The following is a 10,212-nucleotide window of genomic DNA, read 5'->3' as shown; positions in this document are numbered from 1 at the left end:
TGGGAAATAATCTATAATGAGTTAAAAAAGGTACTTAGATATACCTTACCCAAGAAACCGGAGGCCTTCCTTCTGGGCATTGTAGACCAGAATGTGTTAAAGAAGGACAGAACTTTTTTTATGTATGCTACAACAGCAGCAAGAATTCTCATCGCAAAGTGTTGGAAGACACAAGATTTACCCACACTGGAGGAATGGCAGACGCAGTTGATGGACTATATGGAACTGGCTGAAATGACTGGCAGAATCCGAGACTTGGGAGAAGAAACAATGGAAGAGGACTGGAAAAAATTTAAGGACTATTTGCAAAAACATTATAAGTTGTATGAATGTTAAGAAAATGCACTTTTTAGGAAATACTAGCCCCAGCAATTGCAATTAGGTGAAATGAAAACTAAGGCACAAGAAGTTAGAGGTGGAATTGAGAAAAATCTTTATTGCATTATGTTTTAATTAAAATACATAAGATTAGGGTTATAATAATTTCGATCTTGGTAATATGATGAATTGAAAGATACAATAAGTAATGAAATAAGATAATAAATAGCTAAAGATTTCGTATTATGAACATTGGGTTATAAATTTGTGGAAATGGGTAACATGATAAAATGAAAGATACAATAAGTGATGAAATAAGAGAACAAAATGCTGAAGTTGGTACTATAAATAATGCAGATTCGGGAAGATGTGGGGAAGTCCAAAAGATTCTGTAAAAGAAATATGAATTATGAAACTTTTGTATTTTATCTTTTTTCTTTTTCTTATTCTGTAAAACTAATAAAAATATTTATAAAAAAAAAAAACAAAGTTTCCTAGATTGTCATTTCTGACCTAGCCTGTGCTCACCTTCCCTTAGGCACTAAACTAGCCCTTTTCAACCTTGGGCCCCCAGATGTTGTTGAACTACAACTCTCATCATCTCTGAGCACTGGCCATGCTGCCTAGATGTCCAACAACTAGGACGTGGGTGGCTCTGTGGTCTAAACCACTGAGCCTCTTGGGCTTGCTGATCAGAAGGTTGGCAGTTCAAATCTGCACGATGGGTTGAGCTCCCGTTGCTCTGTCCCAGCTCCTGCCAACCTAGCAGTTCGAAAGCATGTCAGTGCAAGTAGATAAATAGGTACCACTGCTTTACCTTTATCTTACCAACAATGTCTGGGGCCCAAGGCTGAGAAAAGCTGCATTAGATTGATACTCTTAGGGTTGCTGACCTCATTTCCTGCTTCCTTCTACTTCATCCTCACCTTGGGAGAGGAGTCTTTTGTGTCTCTCCTGCTGAGATGCCAGAGCTCAAGGTCTCCCCACATTTTTTAGACAGAACTAGGATCTCTCCTCTGAAGCGTCTTTTCTTGTAATAAATGTAGCTTTCTTATTTCTCCTAAGCTGAGAGTCTCTGCGTGATTATACCCATGGTGAAGTGTGTTCCTCCAACAGGGACTCAGTATCAAGTTCAACTTCTGCTGAGCATTTTAGCTCCAAACACCAACACTTACCTGAGATATACCAGCGCTGATGCCGATTGCCACTCCATCCTTTTGAAAAAGCATTTAGAGGGCTCAAGTGCACTGTGCAGTACCACACGGATGTTCTAGATGCCTCCTCCACCTTCATTTCTCCAAGCTGTGGAGAACTGGGCTCCTTTGGGATGAAGGGCAGGATAGAAATTTAATAAATAACAAATAAATAGAACTAAAGTGAAGATAGCAAGCTCCTTGGCTGTTGTTCTCTGCCCCTTCAGCGGACAAGCTCTCACCACCTTTTCCTGCAAGTTTCACATTTCCTCCCTGCCTCTTTGCTGGGGAAACCTCAGTTATGTTATTGCTGGAATTTGCCACATAATATGGAGGACAAAGGAAAGGACAGAACTTGCCCCATTCAGCAAGTCAGGGCTGTCTTCCCCGCTGCCAAGAAGCACTTTGCAAACAAAGGAGATTAAAAAATAAATACAAGCAATAAAGCTCACCTGACAGTGTCCTTTTAAATTACCCCTTTTTCCTGAAAACCTACAATAAATCGCACGCACAAGCCGTAAAAGTACCTGAAACGCTCTTTGAAAGATTTACAGGCACCTGACTCCTATGCTCAATAAAGTCAACATGCTGCTTGCAAGATAATTTCTCATCAGCCATATTTCAGATTTCCTGAACTCCCTTCAGTCAACCAATCCCAAGTAATACAGCATCGCCAGCCCATCTGAATTACAGCTACTTAAAGCTAACAAGCCCATCTGATTTATAGGCACTATCTGGGATCTTATCCCTTTCTGCCAGCTTTCCGGATCCAATGTCCTCCTCAACCCACCCCCACCCGATTTGTTCAAATGCCAGCGGATTATCCGACTTTCCGAAAGAAAGTAATCTAGCCAATAATCTCTCAATTGGTTCAGGAACTCCATTCTGGATACTGTAGTACCTAGTTAGAGGGAGATGGTGGCTTTCTCAGGCTAACATGTGGAGGTTGTCCGTCAGCAAAAGCACAAATATAGGAAGGACTGGAAGGCCCGGTCCCTCAAGATGTGGGGGAGTCAGTCCTGTACCAATTTTGAGGGAGCTGAGGTGTCCTCAGCCCCAATCGAGTTGGAGCCTATGGTGCCGGACCATGCCGTGACATATGCTCTGTAGCTTCCATCCAGACTAACACGAAGAATTATCAGAGTTTAAGGAGACCGTGTCACCAGGGAAAAGCACTTGAAGGTGGAAAGCAGGGCCAGTGAGGGGTGTGAACTGGGGAGTATTTTGAGGGCCAGATAGGTATGGGGGGGGGCATCCCCACCCCTGCCCTGAACCCAAGGCTCACTTCCTTTGCTCTATACTGCTCTGGTTTTCTTGGGGGCCATATAAAAATGCAGAGAACAACTGGTGCCATAGCCACAGAGGGATAGCACTTTTAGGATTACATCAGCCCCCACCTCCCAGTAAATTCAATAACTTCAAACACCTCAGACTTATATCTGTTTGTTTGTTTGTTTGTTTGTTTGGTTGGTTGGTTGGTTGGTTGGTTGAATTGGCTTGTTTCGTTTTGCAGTTTCACATCGACTGATGATGGACTCAGCCCTCCCCTTCCCAGTGTACACTTACACACACACACATACACACACACACACAAACCCCATCACCAAAACATTTCTGACTGCAAGCCACAGTCCAATACAGATAGGTAGCCGTGTTGGTCTGCCATAGTCAAAACAAAACAAATTCCTTCCAGTAGCACCTTAAAGACCAACTAAGTCAGTTCTTGGTATGAGCTTTCGTGTGCATGCACACTTCTTCAGATACACTGAAACAGAAGTTTCCAGACCCTTCTATATAGTGAGAAGGTGGGGAGGGGTATTACTCAGAAGGGTGGTGGGAATGGGTGATTGGCAGATAGCTGTGATGAGCCTGTTGACAACTCTTAACGACTGCAATAGGTCTTACAGGAAAAAGCAAGGGGTGAAAAGGTGAAAAATGGCTTTGTCATGTATAATGAGATAAGAATCCAAGGTCTTTGTTCAGACCAGGTTTTTCCATGGTTTTGAGTTTGGTGATAAGTTGTAATTCAGCAGCTTCTCTTTCCAGTCTATTTCTGAAATTCCTTTGTAGTAAAACAGCTACTTTGAGATCTTGTATAGAATGTCCTGGGAGATTGAAATGTTCTCCTACTGGTTTCTCTGTCTTGTGATTCCTGATGTCCGATTTATGTCCGTTTATTCTTTGGCGTAAGGTCTGGCCTGTTTGTCCAATATAGAGAGCTGAAGGACACTGTTGGCATTTTATGGCATACACAATGTTAGACGATGAGCAATTAAATAGTCCCGAGATGGTATGTGTGATGTTGTTGGGGCCAGTAATGGTGTTGTCCGGGTGTATGTGGCAGCTGTTTTACTACAAAGGAATTTCAGAAATAGACTGGAAAGAGAAGCTGCTGAATTACAACTTATCACCAAACTCAAAACCATGGAAAAACCTGGTCTGAACAAAGACCTTGGATTCTTATCTCATTATACATGACAAAGCCATTTTTCACCTTTTCACCCCTTGCTTTTTCCTGTAAGACCTATTGCAGTCGTTAAGAGTCGTCAACAGGCTCATCACAGCTATCTGCCAATCACCCATTCCCACCACCCTTCTGAGTAATACCCCTCCCCACCTTCTCACTATATAGAAGGGTCTGGAAACTTCTGTTTCAGTGTATCTGAAGAAGTGTGCATGCACACGAAAGCTCATACCAAGAACTGACTTAGTTGGTCTTTAAGGTGCTACTGGAAGGAATTTGTTTTGTTTTGACTATGGCAGACCAACACGGCTACCTATCTGTATTGGACTGTGGCTTGCAGTCAGAAATGTTTTGGTGATGGGGTTTGTGTGTGTGTGTGTATGTGTGTGTGTGTAAGTGTACACTGGGAAGGGGAGGGCTGAGTCCATCATCAGTCGATGTGAAACTGCAAAACGAAACAAACCAATTCAACCAACCAACCAACCAACCAAACAAACAAACAAACAGATATAAGTCTGAGGTGTTTGAAGTTATTGAATTTACTGGGAGGTGGGGGCTGATGTAATCCTAAAAGTGCTATCCCTCTGTGGCTATGGCACCAGTTGTTCTCTGCATTTTTATATGGCCCCCAAGAAAACCAGAGCAGTATAGAGCAAAGGAAGTGAGCCTTGGGTTCAGGGCAGGGGTGGGGATGCCCCCCCATACCTATCTGGCCCTCAAAATACTCCCCAGTTCACACCCCTCACTGGCCCTGCTTTCCACCTTCAAGTGCTTTTCCCTGGTGACACGGTCTCCTTAAACTCTGATAATTCTTCGTGTTAGTCTGGATGGAAGCTACAGAGCATATGTCACGGCATGGTCCGGCACCATAGGCTCCAACTCGATTGGGGCTGAGGACACCTCAGCTCCCTCAAAATTGGTACAGGACTGACTCCCCCACATCTTGAGGGACCGGGCCTTGCTAAGCCTCCCTGCGGTGGCAGTTCAGAGTCAGAGCTGTCAGCCTCAGGGCCTCAGTCCTCCGCCCTGAGAGTCATTCTCTAGATAACCATCCACGAGTAGCTCTGCCTACTGCAGCTGTTCTCTTATAGCTGTATATGTGTTGGTCATATGCATGGCTGATCCCTCAAGTGTTCAGTCTCTCTCAAACGCACACACGCAGTTACTGTGCATGCCCGCACAGGAGGGAGAACGAAAACGGAGATGATAGGTGGGCTGGGAGCGTGCGGTCTATGCTTGGGTGAGATTGGAAGCTAGCACGACTGGAAATAATTAGAACGATTAATTGCTTGCACGACAGGAACCAGGAACTGATGGCAATTTCTTTCTCTCTCTCTTTGCAGAGTTAATTACGAAGGGGAGGCCTGTAGAACAGACAACCAGGATGTGACCAGTCAGATCAGTTGCAGAAAACAGGAGTTCTCCCGGGTGACCCAGACAATGCTTTCTTCCACGTGATAACTGCGGAGCTGTCGATGGTTGTGCAAGAGGATCCAGAAGGTTTTCCTATAGACTGTGATCCCTTCTTCAGGGATATCACATTTCCCTGGCACATATAAGCAAGGCGTTTGCCGCCAGACACAAGGGCGGAGGCCTACTTGGGTGCTTTGGAAAAATAACAAGATAACGTCCAAAGCACTTTGAAGGGCAACTAATTCAATTCGGGGTCTGAATCAAAATCTGGAAAACAAGCTAATCTTCATGCTTGCCTCACTGCAGATACTAGCAAGGCTATAGCTTCCTCCTCCTGCATGCATGTCCTATCATATGCATCTCTCCTTCTTTGGTATGAACACAGTTTTTTGAAGTCTGTGTGCTTCCCCTCTGCAGTGCTGGGCTGCATATTTAAATATAGAGTCTATGTGTGTGTAGACTCTGTGTCAAACAGTTGGATCAATGCATGGAGGTTGAGCCGTAGCTAGGGGTGGGTGAGAGCTTTTATTCAGTCTGCATTGAAAGGTGAGACCGCCTAATCCACACTTTTCAAAACATTATGCAAAGAGAAACACAACTATCTTTTGAAATTTGACCTGCCCTGAATTTTGCAGTGCAGTTCTCCGGCAAAGCATTGCATACAAAAATGCATATACTGAGGTAAAGTGTGCCCACAAATGCATATATTAGTGAAAGTAGCATACAAGAGCACACTATACTTGGGGAAATAGCTTTGCGAAAATGTGTATATTAGGCAAAGTTGCATACAAAAATGTGTATGTTAGAAGAAATTAGCACTAAAATGGTGATGAATTTTCACGCGGATTCGCAAACTGATGTGGAAGCGTGGGCCAAGGAACTTATTTATTTATTTAGAGCATTTGTACCCCACACTTTAGCCATGAAGGCTCCCAGAGTACCTTGCATACAACCAAAACAAGACCATCCCTGCTCACACCCTTGCAATGTAAAACACACACACAACACAAATGGGAAAAGGGAGGAAAAAGGAAAATGAAGATCAAACTCAGGCACCAGTTTGTTCCTATAATGACCAGCTGGCACAGTTCAGGGGCAAAAGGTGCCTGATGAAGCTGGAACTCCAGAAAACCTGAAGAAGATGAAGATGAAGATGAAGATGAAGATGAAGAAGAAGATGAAGAAGAAGAAGAAGAGTAGTAGTAGTTTGGATTTGATACGCCGCTTTATCACTACCCGAAGGAGTCTCAAAGCGGCTAACATTCTCCTTTCCCTTCCTCCCCCACAACAAACACTGTGAGGTGAGTGGGGCTGAGAGACTTCAAAGGAGTGTGACTAGCCCAAGGTCACCCAGCAGCTGCATGTGGAGGAGCGGAGACGCGAACCTGGTTCACCAGATTACGAGTCCACTGCTCTTAACCACCACACTGGCTCTTCTTCCTATCTCTCCCACTGAGGCAGCCTGATGGAATGGCTGCTCCCAAGAAACCAAGGAGTAACCAACAGATTTACCCATCCTCAGCTGGGTCCTGCAGTTGTGGTCCCGATTCTTCTCTCCACGCACTGCTGGTACCCTCTGTTGGTCGAGTAAACAGGGCTCAGATTGCAAGGCCTTGCATTTGATTCGAAAACCTTTCTTGGATGCTACAGTTGTCAAATGGAAATAATGAACTCATTTCCCATTCCGGACCATCTCTCAACCCAGAAATGTCACTTTTTAAAAACTTCTCAGTTGAAACGCTTAGTCTTGCATCCCAAACATGGAAACTCTGGTTGTTTCATGTTTCGATGTGAAAACCCATCTTAATATATTCTCAGTGTTCAGATGTGACAAAAGGAAGATAAATTAATTCAGAGAGCTAAATATAGCTTAAAATTGCTGGGGTTGGTTGAAATGTATAGGCCGGGTGTCCACAAGAAATGGCGATGGGGAGAATGGTAAGCAGAAAGTGGCTCTTTTAGATATTTTATGGCGGGGGAGGGGGGCAATTAGATATTTTATTTTATTCCTAGGTAGGGAGGTGCATGGGGTTTGTCTGAATCCCGGATTCAGAACCAAATACATCTGATTTGGGTCCACTCAGCTGGATTGGGTTGAGACAGCTCTTGATTTCCCTGGGTTATATCAGATTCGCCCAAAGTAATTCAGAGCTATCAAATGGTGTGGTCTGGTGTTGGGGGTGGGTGGGGAGGAGGAGATACAAAGGCAGTCTGCATGCATCTCCTACTCCCCTTCCCACCCACATGTTTAATCAAGGTTTTAAACTCTAAATAGGCTTATGGTTGAGAGAGGGGAGATGGAGATACCTATCTCCTTCTCTCGCCTTCCTGACCACATGGCTGTGCAAGGCCCTTGAATGAGCTCAGGGCTGAAATCCAAGTAAGGTCAGATCTGGGCAACTCTGAAGCAATGTGTCAACTGGTAGTGGTGGTTGCTTGTGAGTAACCAGGCAGGACTCTCACCTGTCTTTTACAGGTTTTATTGCGCAAAGTGAAGCTGAGACTCCAATACTTGGGCCACCTCATGAGAAGAGAAGGCTCCCTGGAAAAGACCCTGATGTTGGGAAAGATGGAGGGCACAAAGAGAAGGGGATGACAGAGGATGAGATGGTTGGACAGTGTTCTTGAAGCTACTAACATGAGTCTGACCAAACTGCAGGAGGCAGTGGAAGACAGGAGTGCCTGGTGTGCTCTGGTCCATGGGGTCACGAAGAGTCGGACACGACTAAACGAATAAACAACAACAACATTGGGCAAACTATTTACAGTGCAGATCTACCAAGTCCCTGTCCATCTCAGTCACTTGCAGAATCCGGGAGGGGCCCCTTTCGGCTTCTTCCCCAACATAAGAACTTCAGCACCCCAAGCCTCCTCCTCCCCTCTTTGCATTTCACTCCTCTTCACAAAGTGGGCGACTGAAGTGGCGTGCATCCCTCCTGGCCAGCTTGGCGAGGTGAGGTGCTGGGCTCTCAGCAGCATCCTTGAGCCTTTCCCCCGCTTGGCTGGCCCCTTCCCTCTCTTCTCCACTGGAGGTGTGGCTTTTCCCATTGCTGGAAGAGGAACTGCTCCTCAGGAGTTTTGGAGGCTCTCTGTATCCCAACGGCCCCCCTGTCTCCCTCCCCTGTTCCGATGGCAGTCCCCTGACACAATGAATTTGGCCCCAGATCAGAACATGCCCCTCATGTTGAGCCCCAGTGTATAGCAGTGCTTGTACATGGTGGCCATTTGTCATGTTTTACAGAGGATAGACCTCTGTTTGAAGGGCTGTCAGAGGAAAGTCATCTCTTTGAAGGAGATCTCTAAGTCCAGTTTAGAAACAAAGAACCTGAGAAGGGAAAGCAGGAGAGGCCCTGAAGTTGCCCTATCAACAGTGAGAAGCACCTGGGCAGCAGACTAAGCAGGCACAGAGGTCACCAGGTCATCTTTCCAATTATGGCAAAATATTTTGCATTTCGATTTTAATTACAGTAATTATGTCAGAATTTGCATTGATCAATATTAAATTGGCAGGTACAAATTTTATGCAAATTTCTCTCTCTCTCTCTCTCTCTCTCTCCAGTGTTGTAAGTGGCCACTCTACTTGTAAAAAAAACCCCCACTTTGCCCCTCTATGTTCCTCTGCTAGTCAGTTGGCAGCTGCTTATTAGCACATGTTGGCTGCCATGCCGTAGAGACACCGCTGCAGACCAAGTCGTGATTTTCATGCTCACGACATCCGCTGTGTGATATAAAGGAAAAGAAAGCCATTCTTTGTGCTGTGTGCAGACTGGTTTTTAAAGCCAAGTGCTTTGCATTTTACAGGGTGGAGTGTCACTAAAGCCTTAATGATCATTTTAGTGCAGTAACTGAAGTATCCACTGATTTTTAAAAAACCATAAATCCTCTGAGCATGGCCTGTGTCTTCCTGGTGATTCATGGCCTGCACGCTTTCTGCCGGCAATAAAAGTTTCTGTGATCTTATTTTATGTGCTGCGGTTTGGCACCAGAAGCATATCCCACTAGCTGGAGGTACAAGGGGAGAGGAACTTTCAGGGGTACGATTAGATAATGGCAATGAATGAAGATGAAGATGCTGATGCTGATGCTGATGATGCTGATGCTGATGCTGATGCTGATGCTGATGCTGATGCTGATGCTGATGCTGATGCTGATAATAATAATAATAATAAGAAGAAGAAGAAGAAGAAGAAGAAGAAGAAGATTAAAAACAGTTAAAAACAGGTGCTTTGAAACATCCAAATCAACAATAGCTAAAAGGAAACAAAACACATGCAATTTCTACATCAGTGGATAGGTTTGCCGAAACAAAAACGTTTCAAGCAGACACCAAAATAGAGTGCAGTCAAATCGCAACATACATAGAGGTTCCGTTCCAAGCATTCCACACATATGTGAAAATCCCAGATAGATGAAGCTACTTTTTCTTTGGCTGGCTGTGGTAGGAGTTCTTCCCTGTATCTCTGCTGCTGCTCCTCACTTCTCTATGTGCCTGTGATCGGCAGAAGGGAGGAAGAAGTACGTGGGCAGAGAAAGTTGCAGGCAGAAGAAAAGGGCTGGAACACATCTGGACCCAGAAGCACCCCAAAACTGTGTTATAACAAGCGATAATAACAATACACTCCAGTAGAGTTGCCAGACCTCCAGGTCCGACCTGAAGTCTCTAGGTTTGTGGCATGCAGGTGGCATGCAGAAGGGTTGAATCTCCTGGTGGGTGAGAGTGCCTTTAAAATATTGAGAAGACTGCATGTAGCTTGCAAGCTTCACCCTGGCAAGAGCTGGCTGCAAAGAGTAGCTTTGCTTCTCGCAATGAGGGAACCGCCAGAA

Source organism: Podarcis erhardii, assembly GCF_964252035.2.
Source record: "Podarcis erhardii genome assembly, chromosome: 7".
NCBI lineage: Eukaryota > Metazoa > Chordata > Lepidosauria > Squamata > Lacertidae > Podarcis > Podarcis erhardii.
The sequence above is the reverse complement of the archived record's forward strand: the minus strand, read 5'-3'. Positions refer to the sequence as shown.